The sequence below is a fragment of the Lathyrus oleraceus genome, unplaced genomic scaffold (genome assembly GCF_024323335.1).
Source record: "Lathyrus oleraceus cultivar Zhongwan6 unplaced genomic scaffold, CAAS_Psat_ZW6_1.0 chrUn0005, whole genome shotgun sequence".
Classification (NCBI taxonomy): domain Eukaryota; kingdom Viridiplantae; phylum Streptophyta; class Magnoliopsida; order Fabales; family Fabaceae; genus Lathyrus; species Lathyrus oleraceus.
In genome coordinates, this window is record NW_026112396.1 from 267,482 (window position 1) to 282,168 (window position 14,687).

Sequence of the window (14,687 nt, forward strand, 5' to 3'; positions counted from 1 at the left end):
GCATTTCAGCGTTAATTATGTTTGTTTTGCCGTTAATAAGTGAAAGAAATAAAATATATACAATCAAAGCGCATGAGATATCAGGTGCGATCATACCAGCACTAATGCACCGGATCCCATCAGAACTCCGCAGTTAAGCGTGCTTGGGCGAGAGTAGTACTAGGATGGGTGACCTCCTGGGAAGTCCTTGTGTTGCACCTCTTTTTTTGCGATTTTTTAAATACTTCTTTTTATTTCTGTTAATCGGCGTAAAAGAGTCGGAAAAAGTAGGAGAAGACAAGCATTTCAGCGTTAATTATGTTTGTTTTGCCGTTAATAAGTGAAAGAAATAAAATATATACAATCAAAGCGCATGAGATATCAGGTGCGATCATACCAGCACTAATGCACCGGATCCCATCAGAACTCCGCAGTTAAGCGTGCTTGGGCGAGAGTAGTACTAGGATGGGTGACCTCCTGGGCGTTAATTATGTTTGTTTTGCCGTTAATAAGTGAAAGAAATAAAATATATACAATCAAAGCGCATGAGATATCAGGTGCGATCATACCAGCACTAATGCACCGGATCCCATCAGAACTCCGCAGTTAAGCGTGCTTGGGCGAGAGTAGTACTAGGATGGGTGACCTCCTGGGAAGTCCTTGTGTTGCACCTCTTTTTTTGCGATTTTTTAAATACTTCTTTTTATTTCTGTTAATCGGCGTAAAAGAGTCGGAAAAAGTAGGAGAAGACAAGCATTTCAGCGTTAATTATGTTTGTTTTGCCGTTAATAAGTGAAAGAAATAAAATATATACAATCAAAGCGCATGAGATATCAGGTGCGATCATACCAGCACTAATGCACCGGATCCCATCAGAACTCCGCAGTTAAGCGTGCTTGGGCGAGAGTAGTACTAGGATGGGTGACCTCCTGGGAAGTCCTTGTGTTGCACCTCTTTTTTTGCGATTTTTTAAATACTTCTTTTTATTTCTGTTAATCGGCGTAAAAGAGTCGGAAAAAGTAGGAGAAGACAAGCATTTCAGCGTTAATTATGTTTGTTTTGCCGTTAATAAGTGAAAGAAATAAAATATATACAATCAAAGCGCATGAGATATCAGGTGCGATCATACCAGCACTAATGCACCGGATCCCATCAGAACTCCGCAGTTAAGCGTGCTTGGGCGAGAGTAGTACTAGGATGGGTGACCTCCTGGGCGTTAATTATGTTTGTTTTGCCGTTAATAAGTGAAAGAAATAAAATATATACAATCAAAGTGCATGAGATATCAGGTGCGATCATACCAGCACTAATGCACCGGATCCCATCAGAACTCCGCAGTTAAGCGTGCTTGGGCGAGAGTAGTACTAGGATGGGTGACCTCCTGGGAAGTCCTTGTGTTGCACCTCTTTTTTGCGAGTTTTTAAATACTTCTTTTTATTTCTGTTAATCGGCGTAAAAGAGTCGGAAAAAGTAGGAGAAGACAAGCATTTCAGCGTTAATTATGTTTGTTTTGCCGTTAATAAGTGAAAGAAATAAAATATATACAATCAAAGCGCATGAGATATCAGGTGCGATCATACCAGCACTAATGCACCGGATCCCATCAGAACTCCGCAGTTAAGCGTGCTTGGGCGAGAGTAGTACTAGGATGGGTGACCTCCTGGGAAGTCCTTGTGTTGCACCTCTTTTTTTGCGATTTTTTAAATACTTCTTTTTATTTCTGTTAATCGGCGTAAAAGAGTCGGAAAAAGTAGGAGAAGACAAGCATTTCAGCGTTAATTATGTTTGTTTTGCCGTTAATAAGTGAAAGAAATAAAATATATACAATCAAAGCGCATGAGATATCAGGTGCGATCATACCAGCACTAATGCACCGGATCCCATCAGAACTCCGCAGTTAAGCGTGCTTGGGCGAGAGTAGTACTAGGATGGGTGACCTCCTGGGAAGTCCTTGTGTTGCACCTCTTTTTTTGCGATTTTTTAAATACTTCTTTTTATTTCTGTTAATCGGCGTAAAAGAGTCGGAAAAAGTAGGAGAAGACAAGCATTTCAGCGTTAATTATGTTTGTTTTGCCGTTAATAAGTGAAAGAAATAAAATATATACAATCAAAGCGCATGAGATATCAGGTGCGATCATACCAGCACTAATGCACCGGATCCCATCAGAACTCCGCAGTTAAGCGTGCTTGGGCGAGAGTAGTACTAGGATGGGTGACCTTTTGGGCGTTAATTATGTTTGTTTTGCCGTTAATAAGTGAAAGAAATAAAATATATACAATCAAAGCGCATGAGATATCAGGTGCGATCATACCAGCACTAATGCACCGGATCCCATCAGAACTCCGCAGTTAAGCGTGCTTGGGCGAGAGTAGTACTAGGATGGGTGACCTCCTGGGAAGTCCTTGTGTTGCACCTCTTTTTTTGCGATTTTTAAATACTTCTTTTTATTTCTGTTAATCGGCGTAAAAGAGTCGGAAAAAGTAGGAGAAGACAAGCATTTCAGCGTTAATTATGTTTGTTTTGCCGTTAATAAGTGAAAGAAATAAAATATATACAATCAAAGCGCATGAGATATCAGGTGCGATCATACCAGCACTAATGCACCGGATCCCATCAGAACTCCGCAGTTAAGCGTGCTTGGGCGAGAGTAGTACTAGGATGGGTGACCTCCTGGGAAGTCCTTGTGTTGCACCTCTTTTTTTGCGATTTTTTAAATACTTCTTTTTATTTCTGTTAATCGGCGTAAAAGAGTCGGAAAAAGTAGGAGAAGACAAGCATTTCAGCGTTAATTATGTTTGTTTTGCCGTTAATAAGTGAAAGAAATAAAATATATACAATCAAAGCGCATGAGATATCAGGTGCGATCATACCAGCACTAATGCACCGGATCCCATCAGAACTCCGCAGTTAAGCGTGCTTGGGCGAGAGTAGTACTAGGATGGGTGACCTCCTGGGAAGTCCTTGTGTTGCACCTCTTTTTTTGCGATTTTTTAAATACTTCTTTTTATTTCTGTTAATCGGCGTAAAAGAGTCGGAAAAAGTAGGAGAAGACAAGCATTTCAGCGTTAATTATGTTTGTTTTGCCGTTAATAAGTGAAAGAAATAAAATATATACAATCAAAGCGCATGAGATATCAGGTGCGATCATACCAGCACTAATGCACCGGATCCCATCAGAACTCCGCAGTTAAGCGTGCTTGGGCGAGAGTAGTACTAGGATGGGTGACCTCCTGGGCGTTAATTATGTTTGTTTTGCCGTTAATAAGTGAAAGAAATAAAATATATACAATCAAAGTGCATGAGATATCAGGTGCGATCATACCAGCACTAATGCACCGGATCCCATCAGAACTCCGCAGTTAAGCGTGCTTGGGCGAGAGTAGTACTAGGATGGGTGACCTCCTGGGAAGTCCTTGTGTTGCACCTCTTTTTTTGCGAGTTTTTAAATACTTCTTTTTGTTTCTGTTAATCGGCGTAAAAGAGTCGGAAAAAGTAGGAGAAGACAAGCATTTCAGCGTTAATTATGTTTGTTTTGCCGTTAATAAGTGAAAGAAATAAAATATATACAATCAAAGCGCATGAGATATCAGGTGCGATCATACCAGCACTAATGCACCGGATCCCATCAGAACTCCGCAGTTAAGCGTGCTTGGGCGAGAGTAGTACTAGGATGGGTGACCTCCTGGGAAGTCCTTGTGTTGCACCTCTTTTTTTGCGATTTTTTAAATACTTCTTTTTATTTCTGTTAATCGGCGTAAAAGAGTCGGAAAAAGTAGGAGAAGACAAGCATTTCAGCGTTAATTATGTTTGTTTTGCCGTTAATAAGTGAAAGAAATAAAATATATACAATCAAAGCGCATGAGATATCAGGTGCGATCATACCAGCACTAATGCACCGGATCCCATCAGAACTCCGCAGTTAAGCGTGCTTGGGCGAGAGTAGTACTAGGATGGGTGACCTCCTGGGAAGTCCTTGTGTTGCACCTCTTTTTTTGCGATTTTTTAAATACTTCTTTTTATTTCTGTTAATCGGCGTAAAAGAGTCGGAAAAAGTAGGAGAAGACAAGCATTTCAGCGTTAATTATGTTTGTTTTGCCGTTAATAAGTGAAAGAAATAAAATATATACAATCAAAGCGCATGAGATATCAGGTGCGATCATACCAGCACTAATGCACCGGATCCCATCAGAACTCCGCAGTTAAGCGTGCTTGGGCGAGAGTAGTACTAGGATGGGTGACCTCCTGGGAAGTCCTTGTGTTGCACCTCTTTTTTTGCGATTTTTTAAATACTTCTTTTTATTTCTGTTAATCGGCGTAAAAGAGTCGGAAAAAGTAGGAGAAGACAAGCATTTCAGCGTTAATTATGTTTGTTTTGCCGTTAATAAGTGAAAGAAATAAAATATATACAATCAAAGCGCATGAGATATCAGGTGCGATCATACCAGCACTAATGCACCGGATCCCATCAGAACTCCGCAGTTAAGCGTGCTTGGGCGAGAGTAGTACTAGGATGGGTGACCTCCTGGGCGTTAATTATGTTTGTTTTGCCGTTAATAAGTGAAAGAAATAAAATATATACAATCAAAGTGCATGAGATATCAGGTGCGATCATACCAGCACTAATGCACCGGATCCCATCAGAACTCCGCAGTTAAGCGTGCTTGGGCGAGAGTAGTACTAGGATGGGTGACCTCCTGGGAAGTCCTTGTGTTGCACCTCTTTTTTTGCGAGTTTTTAAATACTTCTTTTTGTTTCTGTTAATCGGCGTAAAAGAGTCGGAAAAAGTAGGAGAAGACAAGCATTTCAGCGTTAATTATGTTTGTTTTGCCGTTAATAAGTGAAAGAAATAAAATATATACAATCAAAGCGCATGAGATATCAGGTGCGATCATACCAGCACTAATGCACCGGATCCCATCAGAACTCCGCAGTTAAGCGTGCTTGGGCGAGAGTAGTACTAGGATGGGTGACCTCCTGGGAAGTCCTTGTGTTGCACCTCTTTTTTTGCGATTTTTTAAATACTTCTTTTTATTTCTGTTAATCGGCGTAAAAGAGTCGGAAAAAGTAGGAGAAGACAAGCATTTCAGCGTTAATTATGTTTGTTTTGCCGTTAATAAGTGAAAGAAATAAAATATATACAATCAAAGCGCATGAGATATCAGGTGCGATCATACCAGCACTAATGCACCGGATCCCATCAGAACTCCGCAGTTAAGCGTGCTTGGGCGAGAGTAGTACTAGGATGGGTGACCTCCTGGGAAGTCCTTGTGTTGCACCTCTTTTTTTGCGATTTTTTAAATACTTCTTTTTATTTCTGTTAATCGGCGTAAAAGAGTCGGAAAAAGTAGGAGAAGACAAGCATTTCAGCGTTAATTATGTTTGTTTTGCCGTTAATAAGTGAAAGAAATAAAATATATACAATCAAAGCGCATGAGATATCAGGTGCGATCATACCAGCACTAATGCACCGGATCCCATCAGAACTCCGCAGTTAAGCGTGCTTGGGCGAGAGTAGTACTAGGATGGGTGACCTCCTGGGAAGTCCTTGTGTTGCACCTCTTTTTTTGCGATTTTTTAAATACTTCTTTTTATTTCTGTTAATCGGCGTAAAAGAGTCGGAAAAAGTAGGAGAAGACAAGCATTTCAGCGTTAATTATGTTTGTTTTGCCGTTAATAAGTGAAAGAAATAAAATATATACAATCAAAGCGCATGAGATATCAGGTGCGATCATACCAGCACTAATGCACCGGATCCCATCAGAACTCCGCAGTTAAGCGTGCTTGGGCGAGAGTAGTACTAGGATGGGTGACCTCCTGGGCGTTAATTATGTTTGTTTTGCCGTTAATAAGTGAAAGAAATAAAATATATACAATCAAAGCGCATGAGATATCAGGTGCGATCATACCAGCACTAATGCACCGGATCCCATCAGAACTCCGCAGTTAAGCGTGCTTGGGCGAGAGTAGTACTAGGATGGGTGACCTCCTGGGAAGTCCTTGTGTTGCACCTCTTTTTTTGCGAGTTTTTAAGTACTTCTTTTTGTTTCTGTTAATCGGCGTAAAAGAGTCGGAAAAAGTAGGAGAAGACAAGCATTTCAGCGTTAATTATGTTTGTTTTGCCGTTAATAAGTGAAAGAAATAAAATATATACAATCAAAGCGCATGAGATATCAGGTGCGATCATACCAGCACTAATGCACCGGATCCCATCAGAACTCCGCAGTTAAGCGTGCTTGGGCGAGAGTAGTACTAGGATGGGTGACCTCCTGGGAAGTCCTTGTGTTGCACCTCTTTTTTTGCGATTTTTTAAATACTTCTTTTTATTTCTGTTAATCGGCGTAAAAGAGTCGGAAAAAGTAGGAGAAGACAAGCATTTCAGCGTTAATTATGTTTGTTTTGCCGTTAATAAGTGAAAGAAATAAAATATATACAATCAAAGCGCATGAGATATCAGGTGCGATCATACCAGCACTAATGCACCGGATCCCATCAGAACTCCGCAGTTAAGCGTGCTTGGGCGAGAGTAGTACTAGGATGGGTGACCTCCTGGGAAGTCCTTGTGTTGCACCTCTTTTTTTGCGATTTTTTAAATACTTCTTTTTATTTCTGTTAATCGGCGTAAAAGAGTCGGAAAAAGTAGGAGAAGACAAGCATTTCAGCGTTAATTATGTTTGTTTTGCCGTTAATAAGTGAAAGAAATAAAATATATACAATCAAAGCGCATGAGATATCAGGTGCGATCATACCAGCACTAATGCACCGGATCCCATCAGAACTCCGCAGTTAAGCGTGCTTGGGCGAGAGTAGTACTAGGATGGGTGACCTCCTGGGCGTTAATTATGTTTGTTTTGCCGTTAATAAGTGAAAGAAATAAAATATATACAATCAAAGTGCATGAGATATCAGGTGCGATCATACCAGCACTAATGCACCGGATCCCATCAGAACTCCGCAGTTAAGCGTGCTTGGGCGAGAGTAGTACTAGGATGGGTGACCTCCTGGGAAGTCCTTGTGTTGCACCTCTTTTTTTGCGATTTTTTAAATACTTCTTTTTTTCTGTTAATCGGCGTAAAAGAGTCGGAAAAAGTAGGAGAAGACAAGCATTTCAGCGTTAATTATGTTTGTTTTGCCGTTAATAAGTGAAAGAAATAAAATATATACAATCAAAGCGCATGAGATATCAGGTGCGATCATACCAGCACTAATGCACCGGATCCCATCAGAACTCCGCAGTTAAGCGTGCTTGGGCGAGAGTAGTACTAGGATGGGTGACCTCCTGGGAAGTCCTTGTGTTGCACCTCTTTTTTTGCGATTTTTTAAATACTTCTTTTTATTTCTGTTAATCGGCGTAAAAGAGTCGGAAAAAGTAGGAGAAGACAAGCATTTCAGCGTTAATTATGTTTGTTTTGCCGTTAATAAGTGAAAGAAATAAAATATATACAATCAAAGCGCATGAGATATCAGGTGCGATCATACCAGCACTAATGCACCGGATCCCATCAGAACTCCGCAGTTAAGCGTGCTTGGGCGAGAGTAGTACTAGGATGGGTGACCTCCTGGGAAGTCCTTGTGTTGCACCTCTTTTTTTGCGATTTTTTAAATACTTCTTTTTATTTCTGTTAATCGGCGTAAAAGAGTCGGAAAAAGTAGGAGAAGACAAGCATTTCAGCGTTAATTATGTTTGTTTTGCCGTTAATAAGTGAAAGAAATAAAATATATACAATCAAAGCGCATGAGATATCAGGTGCGATCATACCAGCACTAATGCACCGGATCCCATCAGAACTCCGCAGTTAAGCGTGCTTGGGCGAGAGTAGTACTAGGATGGGTGACCTCCTGGGCGTTAATTATGTTTGTTTTGCCGTTAATAAGTGAAAGAAATAAAATATATACAATCAAAGTGCATGAGATATCAGGTGCGATCATACCAGCACTAATGCACCGGATCCCATCAGAACTCCGCAGTTAAGCGTGCTTGGGCGAGAGTAGTACTAGGATGGGTGACCTCCTGGGAAGTCCTTGTGTTGCACCTCTTTTTTTGCGAGTTTTTAAGTACTTCTTTTTGTTTCTGTTAATCGGCGTAAAAGAGTCGGAAAAAGTAGGAGAAGACAAGCATTTCAGCGTTAATTATGTTTGTTTTGCCGTTAATAAGTGAAAGAAATAAAATATATACAATCAAAGCGCATGAGATATCAGGTGCGATCATACCAGCACTAATGCACCGGATCCCATCAGAACTCCGCAGTTAAGCGTGCTTGGGCGAGAGTAGTACTAGGATGGGTGACCTCCTGGGAAGTCCTTGTGTTGCACCTCTTTTTTTGCGATTTTTTAAATACTTCTTTTTATTTCTGTTAATCGGCGTAAAAGAGTCGGAAAAAGTAGGAGAAGACAAGCATTTCAGCGTTAATTATGTTTGTTTTGCCGTTAATAAGTGAAAGAAATAAAATATATACAATCAAAGCGCATGAGATATCAGGTGCGATCATACCAGCACTAATGCACCGGATCCCATCAGAACTCCGCAGTTAAGCGTGCTTGGGCGAGAGTAGTACTAGGATGGGTGACCTCCTGGGAAGTCCTTGTGTTGCACCTCTTTTTTTGCGATTTTTTAAATACTTCTTTTTATTTCTGTTAATCGGCGTAAAAGAGTCGGAAAAAGTAGGAGAAGACAAGCATTTCAGCGTTAATTATGTTTGTTTTGCCGTTAATAAGTGAAAGAAATAAAATATATACAATCAAAGCGCATGAGATATCAGGTGCGATCATACCAGCACTAATGCACCGGATCCCATCAGAACTCCGCAGTTAAGCGTGCTTGGGCGAGAGTAGTACTAGGATGGGTGACCTCCTGGGAAGTCCTTGTGTTGCACCTCTTTTTTTGCGATTTTTTAAATACTTCTTTTTATTTCTGTTAATCGGCGTAAAAGAGTCGGAAAAAGTAGGAGAAGACAAGCATTTCAGCGTTAATTATGTTTGTTTTGCCGTTAATAAGTGAAAGAAATAAAATATATACAATCAAAGCGCATGAGATATCAGGTGCGATCATACCAGCACTAATGCACCGGATCCCATCAGAACTCCGCAGTTAAGCGTGCTTGGGCGAGAGTAGTACTAGGATGGGTGACCTCCTGGGCGTTAATTATGTTTGTTTTGCCGTTAATAAGTGAAAGAAATAAAATATATACAATCAAAGTGCATGAGATATCAGGTGCGATCATACCAGCACTAATGCACCGGATCCCATCAGAACTCCGCAGTTAAGCGTGCTTGGGCGAGAGTAGTACTAGGATGGGTGACCTCCTGGGAAGTCCTTGTGTTGCACCTCTTTTTTTGCGAGTTTTTAAATACTTCTTTTTGTTTCTGTTAATCGGCGTAAAAGAGTCGGAAAAAGTAGGAGAAGACAAGCATTTCAGCGTTAATTATGTTTGTTTTGCCGTTAATAAGTGAAAGAAATAAAATATATACAATCAAAGCGCATGAGATATCAGGTGCGATCATACCAGCACTAATGCACCGGATCCCATCAGAACTCCGCAGTTAAGCGTGCTTGGGCGAGAGTAGTACTAGGATGGGTGACCTCCTGGGAAGTCCTTGTGTTGCACCTCTTTTTTTGCGATTTTTTAAATACTTCTTTTTATTTCTGTTAATCGGCGTAAAAGAGTCGGAAAAAGTAGGAGAAGACAAGCATTTCAGCGTTAATTATGTTTGTTTTGCCGTTAATAAGTGAAAGAAATAAAATATATACAATCAAAGCGCATGAGATATCAGGTGCGATCATACCAGCACTAATGCACCGGATCCCATCAGAACTCCGCAGTTAAGCGTGCTTGGGCGAGAGTAGTACTAGGATGGGTGACCTCCTGGGAAGTCCTTGTGTTGCACCTCTTTTTTTGCGATTTTTTAAATACTTCTTTTTATTTCTGTTAATCGGCGTAAAAGAGTCGGAAAAAGTAGGAGAAGACAAGCATTTCAGCGTTAATTATGTTTGTTTTGCCGTTAATAAGTGAAAGAAATAAAATATATACAATCAAAGCGCATGAGATATCAGGTGCGATCATACCAGCACTAATGCACCGGATCCCATCAGAACTCCGCAGTTAAGCGTGCTTGGGCGAGAGTAGTACTAGGATGGGTGACCTTTGGGCGTTAATTATGTTTGTTTTGCCGTTAATAAGTGAAAGAAATAAAATATATACAATCAAAGCGCATGAGATATCAGGTGCGATCATACCAGCACTAATGCACCGGATCCCATCAGAACTCCGCAGTTAAGCGTGCTTGGGCGAGAGTAGTACTAGGATGGGTGACCTCCTGGGAAGTCCTTGTGTTGCACCTCTTTTTTTGCGATTTTTAAATACTTCTTTTTATTTCTGTTAATCGGCGTAAAAGAGTCGGAAAAAGTAGGAGAAGACAAGCATTTCAGCGTTAATTATGTTTGTTTTGCCGTTAATAAGTGAAAGAAATAAAATATATACAATCAAAGCGCATGAGATATCAGGTGCGATCATACCAGCACTAATGCACCGGATCCCATCAGAACTCCGCAGTTAAGCGTGCTTGGGCGAGAGTAGTACTAGGATGGGTGACCTCCTGGGAAGTCCTTGTGTTGCACCTCTTTTTTTGCGATTTTTTAAATACTTCTTTTTATTTCTGTTAATCGGCGTAAAAGAGTCGGAAAAAGTAGGAGAAGACAAGCATTTCAGCGTTAATTATGTTTGTTTTGCCGTTAATAAGTGAAAGAAATAAAATATATACAATCAAAGCGCATGAGATATCAGGTGCGATCATACCAGCACTAATGCACCGGATCCCATCAGAACTCCGCAGTTAAGCGTGCTTGGGCGAGAGTAGTACTAGGATGGGTGACCTCCTGGGAAGTCCTTGTGTTGCACCTCTTTTTTTGCGATTTTTTAAATACTTCTTTTTATTTCTGTTAATCGGCGTAAAAGAGTCGGAAAAAGTAGGAGAAGACAAGCATTTCAGCGTTAATTATGTTTGTTTTGCCGTTAATAAGTGAAAGAAATAAAATATATACAATCAAAGCGCATGAGATATCAGGTGCGATCATACCAGCACTAATGCACCGGATCCCATCAGAACTCCGCAGTTAAGCGTGCTTGGGCGAGAGTAGTACTAGGATGGGTGACCTCCTGGGCGTTAATTATGTTTGTTTTGCCGTTAATAAGTGAAAGAAATAAAATATATACAATCAAAGCGCATGAGATATCAGGTGCGATCATACCAGCACTAATGCACCGGATCCCATCAGAACTCCGCAGTTAAGCGTGCTTGGGCGAGAGTAGTACTAGGATGGGTGACCTCCTGGGAAGTCCTTGTGTTGCACCTCTTTTTTTGCGATTTTTTAAGTACTTCTTTTTTTTCTGTTAATCGGCGTAAAAGAGTCGGAAAAAGTAGGAGAAGACAAGCATTTCAGCGTTAATTATGTTTGTTTTGCCGTTAATAAGTGAAAGAAATAAAATATATACAATCAAAGCGCATGAGATATCAGGTGCGATCATACCAGCACTAATGCACCGGATCCCATCAGAACTCCGCAGTTAAGCGTGCTTGGGCGAGAGTAGTACTAGGATGGGTGACCTCCTGGGAAGTCCTTGTGTTGCACCTCTTTTTTTGCGATTTTTTAAATACTTCTTTTTATTTCTGTTAATCGGCGTAAAAGAGTCGGAAAAAGTAGGAGAAGACAAGCATTTCAGCGTTAATTATGTTTGTTTTGCCGTTAATAAGTGAAAGAAATAAAATATATACAATCAAAGCGCATGAGATATCAGGTGCGATCATACCAGCACTAATGCACCGGATCCCATCAGAACTCCGCAGTTAAGCGTGCTTGGGCGAGAGTAGTACTAGGATGGGTGACCTCCTGGGAAGTCCTTGTGTTGCACCTCTTTTTTTGCGATTTTTTAAATACTTCTTTTTATTTCTGTTAATCGGCGTAAAAGAGTCGGAAAAAGTAGGAGAAGACAAGCATTTCAGCGTTAATTATGTTTGTTTTGCCGTTAATAAGTGAAAGAAATAAAATATATACAATCAAAGCGCATGAGATATCAGGTGCGATCATACCAGCACTAATGCACCGGATCCCATCAGAACTCCGCAGTTAAGCGTGCTTGGGCGAGAGTAGTACTAGGATGGGTGACCTCCTGGGAAGTCCTTGTGTTGCACCTCTTTTTTTGCGATTTTTTAAATACTTCTTTTTATTTCTGTTAATCGGCGTAAAAGAGTCGGAAAAAGTAGGAGAAGACAAGCATTTCAGCGTTAATTATGTTTGTTTTGCCGTTAATAAGTGAAAGAAATAAAATATATACAATCAAAGCGCATGAGATATCAGGTGCGATCATACCAGCACTAATGCACCGGATCCCATCAGAACTCCGCAGTTAAGCGTGCTTGGGCGAGAGTAGTACTAGGATGGGTGACCTCCTGGGCGTTAATTATGTTTGTTTTGCCGTTAATAAGTGAAAGAAATAAAATATATACAATCAAAGTGCATGAGATATCAGGTGCGATCATACCAGCACTAATGCACCGGATCCCATCAGAACTCCGCAGTTAAGCGTGCTTGGGCGAGAGTAGTACTAGGATGGGTGACCTCCTGGGAAGTCCTTGTGTTGCACCTCTTTTTTTGCGAGTTTTTAAGTACTTCTTTTTGTTTCTGTTAATCGGCGTAAAAGAGTCGGAAAAAGTAGGAGAAGACAAGCATTTCAGCGTTAATTATGTTTGTTTTGCCGTTAATAAGTGAAAGAAATAAAATATATACAATCAAAGCGCATGAGATATCAGGTGCGATCATACCAGCACTAATGCACCGGATCCCATCAGAACTCCGCAGTTAAGCGTGCTTGGGCGAGAGTAGTACTAGGATGGGTGACCTCCTGGGAAGTCCTTGTGTTGCACCTCTTTTTTTGCGATTTTTTAAATACTTCTTTTTATTTCTGTTAATCGGCGTAAAAGAGTCGGAAAAAGTAGGAGAAGACAAGCATTTCAGCGTTAATTATGTTTGTTTTGCCGTTAATAAGTGAAAGAAATAAAATATATACAATCAAAGCGCATGAGATATCAGGTGCGATCATACCAGCACTAATGCACCGGATCCCATCAGAACTCCGCAGTTAAGCGTGCTTGGGCGAGAGTAGTACTAGGATGGGTGACCTCCTGGGAAGTCCTTGTGTTGCACCTCTTTTTTTGCGATTTTTTAAATACTTCTTTTTATTTCTGTTAATCGGCGTAAAAGAGTCGGAAAAAGTAGGAGAAGACAAGCATTTCAGCGTTAATTATGTTTGTTTTGCCGTTAATAAGTGAAAGAAATAAAATATATACAATCAAAGCGCATGAGATATCAGGTGCGATCATACCAGCACTAATGCACCGGATCCCATCAGAACTCCGCAGTTAAGCGTGCTTGGGCGAGAGTAGTACTAGGATGGGTGACCTTTTGGGCGTTAATTATGTTTGTTTTGCCGTTAATAAGTGAAAGAAATAAAATATATACAATCAAAGCGCATGAGATATCAGGTGCGATCATACCAGCACTAATGCACCGGATCCCATCAGAACTCCGCAGTTAAGCGTGCTTGGGCGAGAGTAGTACTAGGATGGGTGACCTCCTGGGAAGTCCTTGTGTTGCACCTCTTTTTTTGCGATTTTTTAAATACTTCTTTTTATTTCTGTTAATCGGCGTAAAAGAGTCGGAAAAAGTAGGAGAAGACAAGCATTTCAGCGTTAATTATGTTTGTTTTGCCGTTAATAAGTGAAAGAAATAAAATATATACAATCAAAGCGCATGAGATATCAGGTGCGATCATACCAGCACTAATGCACCGGATCCCATCAGAACTCCGCAGTTAAGCGTGCTTGGGCGAGAGTAGTACTAGGATGGGTGACCTCCTGGGAAGTCCTTGTGTTGCACCTCTTTTTTTGCGATTTTTTAAATACTTCTTTTTATTTCTGTTAATCGGCGTAAAAGAGTCGGAAAAAGTAGGAGAAGACAAGCATTTCAGCGTTAATTATGTTTGTTTTGCCGTTAATAAGTGAAAGAAATAAAATATATACAATCAAAGCGCATGAGATATCAGGTGCGATCATACCAGCACTAATGCACCGGATCCCATCAGAACTCCGCAGTTAAGCGTGCTTGGGCGAGAGTAGTACTAGGATGGGTGACCTCCTGGGAAGTCCTTGTGTTGCACCTCTTTTTTTGCGATTTTTTAAATACTTCTTTTTATTTCTGTTAATCGGCGTAAAAGAGTCGGAAAAAGTAGGAGAAGACAAGCATTTCAGCGTTAATTATGTTTGTTTTGCCGTTAATAAGTGAAAGAAATAAAATATATACAATCAAAGCGCATGAGATATCAGGTGCGATCATACCAGCACTAATGCACCGGATCCCATCAGAACTCCGCAGTTAAGCGTGCTTGGGCGAGAGTAGTACTAGGATGGGTGACCTCCTGGGCGTTAATTATGTTTGTTTTGCCGTTAATAAGTGAAAGAAATAAAATATATACAATCAAAGCGCATGAGATATCAGGTGCGATCATACCAGCACTAATGCACCGGATCCCATCAGAACTCCGCAGTTAAGCGTGCTTGGGCGAGAGTAGTACTAGGATGGGTGACCTCCTGGGAAGTCCTTGTGTTGCACCTCTTTTTTTGCGATTTTTAAGTACTTCTTTTTATTTCTGTTAATCGG

General features: G+C 40.6%; 44 non-coding genes and 14 pseudogenes across 44 annotated transcripts; all 58 read left to right on the plus strand.

Annotated features, from left to right (window-relative positions):
• The first annotated feature begins 82 nt into the window (after window positions 1-82).
• Window positions 83-201, plus strand: LOC127111015 (5S ribosomal RNA). Its single transcript, XR_007797784.1, has one exon. It is a non-coding gene; the product is annotated as a 5S ribosomal RNA (ribosomal RNA).
• A 161-nt stretch (window positions 202-362) lies between these two features.
• LOC127111560 (uncharacterized) lies at window positions 363-485 on the plus strand (annotated as a pseudogene).
• Window positions 486-534: 49 nt separating this feature from the next.
• LOC127111016 (5S ribosomal RNA) lies at window positions 535-653 on the plus strand. Its single transcript, XR_007797785.1, has one exon. It is a non-coding gene; the product is annotated as a 5S ribosomal RNA (ribosomal RNA).
• Window positions 654-814: 161 nt separating this feature from the next.
• LOC127111017 (5S ribosomal RNA) lies at window positions 815-933 on the plus strand. Its single transcript, XR_007797786.1, has one exon. It is a non-coding gene; the product is annotated as a 5S ribosomal RNA (ribosomal RNA).
• A 161-nt stretch (window positions 934-1,094) lies between these two features.
• LOC127111561 (uncharacterized) lies at window positions 1,095-1,217 on the plus strand (annotated as a pseudogene).
• Window positions 1,218-1,266: 49 nt separating this feature from the next.
• On the plus strand, window positions 1,267-1,385 carry LOC127111018 (5S ribosomal RNA). Its single transcript, XR_007797787.1, has one exon. It is a non-coding gene; the product is annotated as a 5S ribosomal RNA (ribosomal RNA).
• Window positions 1,386-1,545: 160 nt separating this feature from the next.
• On the plus strand, window positions 1,546-1,664 carry LOC127111020 (5S ribosomal RNA). The gene has a single exon (XR_007797788.1). It is a non-coding gene; the product is annotated as a 5S ribosomal RNA (ribosomal RNA).
• Window positions 1,665-1,825: 161 nt separating this feature from the next.
• On the plus strand, window positions 1,826-1,944 carry LOC127111021 (5S ribosomal RNA). Its single transcript, XR_007797789.1, has one exon. It is a non-coding gene; the product is annotated as a 5S ribosomal RNA (ribosomal RNA).
• Window positions 1,945-2,105: 161 nt separating this feature from the next.
• Window positions 2,106-2,228, plus strand: LOC127111575 (uncharacterized; annotated as a pseudogene).
• Window positions 2,229-2,277: 49 nt separating this feature from the next.
• LOC127111022 (5S ribosomal RNA) lies at window positions 2,278-2,396 on the plus strand. Its single transcript, XR_007797790.1, has one exon. It is a non-coding gene; the product is annotated as a 5S ribosomal RNA (ribosomal RNA).
• Window positions 2,397-2,556: 160 nt separating this feature from the next.
• LOC127111023 (5S ribosomal RNA) lies at window positions 2,557-2,675 on the plus strand. The gene has a single exon (XR_007797791.1). It is a non-coding gene; the product is annotated as a 5S ribosomal RNA (ribosomal RNA).
• Window positions 2,676-2,836: 161 nt separating this feature from the next.
• Window positions 2,837-2,955, plus strand: LOC127111024 (5S ribosomal RNA). The gene has a single exon (XR_007797792.1). It is a non-coding gene; the product is annotated as a 5S ribosomal RNA (ribosomal RNA).
• A 161-nt stretch (window positions 2,956-3,116) lies between these two features.
• LOC127111562 (uncharacterized) lies at window positions 3,117-3,239 on the plus strand (annotated as a pseudogene).
• A 49-nt stretch (window positions 3,240-3,288) lies between these two features.
• LOC127111026 (5S ribosomal RNA) lies at window positions 3,289-3,407 on the plus strand. The gene has a single exon (XR_007797794.1). It is a non-coding gene; the product is annotated as a 5S ribosomal RNA (ribosomal RNA).
• A 161-nt stretch (window positions 3,408-3,568) lies between these two features.
• On the plus strand, window positions 3,569-3,687 carry LOC127111027 (5S ribosomal RNA). The gene has a single exon (XR_007797795.1). It is a non-coding gene; the product is annotated as a 5S ribosomal RNA (ribosomal RNA).
• A 161-nt stretch (window positions 3,688-3,848) lies between these two features.
• On the plus strand, window positions 3,849-3,967 carry LOC127111028 (5S ribosomal RNA). The gene has a single exon (XR_007797796.1). It is a non-coding gene; the product is annotated as a 5S ribosomal RNA (ribosomal RNA).
• Window positions 3,968-4,128: 161 nt separating this feature from the next.
• LOC127111029 (5S ribosomal RNA) lies at window positions 4,129-4,247 on the plus strand. Its single transcript, XR_007797797.1, has one exon. It is a non-coding gene; the product is annotated as a 5S ribosomal RNA (ribosomal RNA).
• Window positions 4,248-4,408: 161 nt separating this feature from the next.
• Window positions 4,409-4,531, plus strand: LOC127111563 (uncharacterized; annotated as a pseudogene).
• A 49-nt stretch (window positions 4,532-4,580) lies between these two features.
• Window positions 4,581-4,699, plus strand: LOC127111030 (5S ribosomal RNA). Its single transcript, XR_007797798.1, has one exon. It is a non-coding gene; the product is annotated as a 5S ribosomal RNA (ribosomal RNA).
• A 161-nt stretch (window positions 4,700-4,860) lies between these two features.
• On the plus strand, window positions 4,861-4,979 carry LOC127111031 (5S ribosomal RNA). Its single transcript, XR_007797799.1, has one exon. It is a non-coding gene; the product is annotated as a 5S ribosomal RNA (ribosomal RNA).
• Window positions 4,980-5,140: 161 nt separating this feature from the next.
• Window positions 5,141-5,259, plus strand: LOC127111032 (5S ribosomal RNA). The gene has a single exon (XR_007797800.1). It is a non-coding gene; the product is annotated as a 5S ribosomal RNA (ribosomal RNA).
• Window positions 5,260-5,420: 161 nt separating this feature from the next.
• On the plus strand, window positions 5,421-5,539 carry LOC127111033 (5S ribosomal RNA). Its single transcript, XR_007797801.1, has one exon. It is a non-coding gene; the product is annotated as a 5S ribosomal RNA (ribosomal RNA).
• A 161-nt stretch (window positions 5,540-5,700) lies between these two features.
• Window positions 5,701-5,823, plus strand: LOC127111564 (uncharacterized; annotated as a pseudogene).
• A 49-nt stretch (window positions 5,824-5,872) lies between these two features.
• Window positions 5,873-5,991, plus strand: LOC127111034 (5S ribosomal RNA). The gene has a single exon (XR_007797802.1). It is a non-coding gene; the product is annotated as a 5S ribosomal RNA (ribosomal RNA).
• Window positions 5,992-6,152: 161 nt separating this feature from the next.
• Window positions 6,153-6,271, plus strand: LOC127111035 (5S ribosomal RNA). The gene has a single exon (XR_007797803.1). It is a non-coding gene; the product is annotated as a 5S ribosomal RNA (ribosomal RNA).
• A 161-nt stretch (window positions 6,272-6,432) lies between these two features.
• On the plus strand, window positions 6,433-6,551 carry LOC127111037 (5S ribosomal RNA). Its single transcript, XR_007797805.1, has one exon. It is a non-coding gene; the product is annotated as a 5S ribosomal RNA (ribosomal RNA).
• A 161-nt stretch (window positions 6,552-6,712) lies between these two features.
• On the plus strand, window positions 6,713-6,835 carry LOC127111565 (uncharacterized; annotated as a pseudogene).
• A 49-nt stretch (window positions 6,836-6,884) lies between these two features.
• Window positions 6,885-7,003, plus strand: LOC127111038 (5S ribosomal RNA). The gene has a single exon (XR_007797806.1). It is a non-coding gene; the product is annotated as a 5S ribosomal RNA (ribosomal RNA).
• A 159-nt stretch (window positions 7,004-7,162) lies between these two features.
• On the plus strand, window positions 7,163-7,281 carry LOC127111039 (5S ribosomal RNA). The gene has a single exon (XR_007797807.1). It is a non-coding gene; the product is annotated as a 5S ribosomal RNA (ribosomal RNA).
• Window positions 7,282-7,442: 161 nt separating this feature from the next.
• LOC127111040 (5S ribosomal RNA) lies at window positions 7,443-7,561 on the plus strand. Its single transcript, XR_007797808.1, has one exon. It is a non-coding gene; the product is annotated as a 5S ribosomal RNA (ribosomal RNA).
• A 161-nt stretch (window positions 7,562-7,722) lies between these two features.
• LOC127111566 (uncharacterized) lies at window positions 7,723-7,845 on the plus strand (annotated as a pseudogene).
• Window positions 7,846-7,894: 49 nt separating this feature from the next.
• On the plus strand, window positions 7,895-8,013 carry LOC127111041 (5S ribosomal RNA). The gene has a single exon (XR_007797809.1). It is a non-coding gene; the product is annotated as a 5S ribosomal RNA (ribosomal RNA).
• A 161-nt stretch (window positions 8,014-8,174) lies between these two features.
• Window positions 8,175-8,293, plus strand: LOC127111042 (5S ribosomal RNA). Its single transcript, XR_007797810.1, has one exon. It is a non-coding gene; the product is annotated as a 5S ribosomal RNA (ribosomal RNA).
• A 161-nt stretch (window positions 8,294-8,454) lies between these two features.
• LOC127111043 (5S ribosomal RNA) lies at window positions 8,455-8,573 on the plus strand. The gene has a single exon (XR_007797811.1). It is a non-coding gene; the product is annotated as a 5S ribosomal RNA (ribosomal RNA).
• A 161-nt stretch (window positions 8,574-8,734) lies between these two features.
• Window positions 8,735-8,853, plus strand: LOC127111044 (5S ribosomal RNA). Its single transcript, XR_007797812.1, has one exon. It is a non-coding gene; the product is annotated as a 5S ribosomal RNA (ribosomal RNA).
• Window positions 8,854-9,014: 161 nt separating this feature from the next.
• LOC127111553 (uncharacterized) lies at window positions 9,015-9,137 on the plus strand (annotated as a pseudogene).
• Window positions 9,138-9,186: 49 nt separating this feature from the next.
• On the plus strand, window positions 9,187-9,305 carry LOC127111045 (5S ribosomal RNA). Its single transcript, XR_007797813.1, has one exon. It is a non-coding gene; the product is annotated as a 5S ribosomal RNA (ribosomal RNA).
• A 161-nt stretch (window positions 9,306-9,466) lies between these two features.
• LOC127111046 (5S ribosomal RNA) lies at window positions 9,467-9,585 on the plus strand. Its single transcript, XR_007797814.1, has one exon. It is a non-coding gene; the product is annotated as a 5S ribosomal RNA (ribosomal RNA).
• Window positions 9,586-9,746: 161 nt separating this feature from the next.
• On the plus strand, window positions 9,747-9,865 carry LOC127111048 (5S ribosomal RNA). The gene has a single exon (XR_007797816.1). It is a non-coding gene; the product is annotated as a 5S ribosomal RNA (ribosomal RNA).
• A 161-nt stretch (window positions 9,866-10,026) lies between these two features.
• LOC127111581 (uncharacterized) lies at window positions 10,027-10,148 on the plus strand (annotated as a pseudogene).
• A 49-nt stretch (window positions 10,149-10,197) lies between these two features.
• On the plus strand, window positions 10,198-10,316 carry LOC127111049 (5S ribosomal RNA). The gene has a single exon (XR_007797817.1). It is a non-coding gene; the product is annotated as a 5S ribosomal RNA (ribosomal RNA).
• Window positions 10,317-10,476: 160 nt separating this feature from the next.
• LOC127111050 (5S ribosomal RNA) lies at window positions 10,477-10,595 on the plus strand. Its single transcript, XR_007797818.1, has one exon. It is a non-coding gene; the product is annotated as a 5S ribosomal RNA (ribosomal RNA).
• A 161-nt stretch (window positions 10,596-10,756) lies between these two features.
• On the plus strand, window positions 10,757-10,875 carry LOC127111051 (5S ribosomal RNA). Its single transcript, XR_007797819.1, has one exon. It is a non-coding gene; the product is annotated as a 5S ribosomal RNA (ribosomal RNA).
• Window positions 10,876-11,036: 161 nt separating this feature from the next.
• On the plus strand, window positions 11,037-11,159 carry LOC127111554 (uncharacterized; annotated as a pseudogene).
• A 49-nt stretch (window positions 11,160-11,208) lies between these two features.
• LOC127111052 (5S ribosomal RNA) lies at window positions 11,209-11,327 on the plus strand. The gene has a single exon (XR_007797820.1). It is a non-coding gene; the product is annotated as a 5S ribosomal RNA (ribosomal RNA).
• Window positions 11,328-11,487: 160 nt separating this feature from the next.
• On the plus strand, window positions 11,488-11,606 carry LOC127111053 (5S ribosomal RNA). Its single transcript, XR_007797821.1, has one exon. It is a non-coding gene; the product is annotated as a 5S ribosomal RNA (ribosomal RNA).
• Window positions 11,607-11,767: 161 nt separating this feature from the next.
• LOC127111054 (5S ribosomal RNA) lies at window positions 11,768-11,886 on the plus strand. The gene has a single exon (XR_007797822.1). It is a non-coding gene; the product is annotated as a 5S ribosomal RNA (ribosomal RNA).
• A 161-nt stretch (window positions 11,887-12,047) lies between these two features.
• Window positions 12,048-12,166, plus strand: LOC127111055 (5S ribosomal RNA). The gene has a single exon (XR_007797823.1). It is a non-coding gene; the product is annotated as a 5S ribosomal RNA (ribosomal RNA).
• A 161-nt stretch (window positions 12,167-12,327) lies between these two features.
• On the plus strand, window positions 12,328-12,450 carry LOC127111555 (uncharacterized; annotated as a pseudogene).
• Window positions 12,451-12,499: 49 nt separating this feature from the next.
• On the plus strand, window positions 12,500-12,618 carry LOC127111056 (5S ribosomal RNA). Its single transcript, XR_007797824.1, has one exon. It is a non-coding gene; the product is annotated as a 5S ribosomal RNA (ribosomal RNA).
• Window positions 12,619-12,779: 161 nt separating this feature from the next.
• LOC127111057 (5S ribosomal RNA) lies at window positions 12,780-12,898 on the plus strand. The gene has a single exon (XR_007797825.1). It is a non-coding gene; the product is annotated as a 5S ribosomal RNA (ribosomal RNA).
• A 161-nt stretch (window positions 12,899-13,059) lies between these two features.
• Window positions 13,060-13,178, plus strand: LOC127111059 (5S ribosomal RNA). The gene has a single exon (XR_007797827.1). It is a non-coding gene; the product is annotated as a 5S ribosomal RNA (ribosomal RNA).
• A 161-nt stretch (window positions 13,179-13,339) lies between these two features.
• LOC127111572 (uncharacterized) lies at window positions 13,340-13,462 on the plus strand (annotated as a pseudogene).
• A 49-nt stretch (window positions 13,463-13,511) lies between these two features.
• Window positions 13,512-13,630, plus strand: LOC127111060 (5S ribosomal RNA). Its single transcript, XR_007797828.1, has one exon. It is a non-coding gene; the product is annotated as a 5S ribosomal RNA (ribosomal RNA).
• Window positions 13,631-13,791: 161 nt separating this feature from the next.
• On the plus strand, window positions 13,792-13,910 carry LOC127111061 (5S ribosomal RNA). Its single transcript, XR_007797829.1, has one exon. It is a non-coding gene; the product is annotated as a 5S ribosomal RNA (ribosomal RNA).
• Window positions 13,911-14,071: 161 nt separating this feature from the next.
• LOC127111062 (5S ribosomal RNA) lies at window positions 14,072-14,190 on the plus strand. Its single transcript, XR_007797830.1, has one exon. It is a non-coding gene; the product is annotated as a 5S ribosomal RNA (ribosomal RNA).
• Window positions 14,191-14,351: 161 nt separating this feature from the next.
• Window positions 14,352-14,474, plus strand: LOC127111556 (uncharacterized; annotated as a pseudogene).
• Window positions 14,475-14,523: 49 nt separating this feature from the next.
• LOC127111063 (5S ribosomal RNA) lies at window positions 14,524-14,642 on the plus strand. Its single transcript, XR_007797831.1, has one exon. It is a non-coding gene; the product is annotated as a 5S ribosomal RNA (ribosomal RNA).
• Window positions 14,643-14,687: the final 45 nt, after the last annotated feature.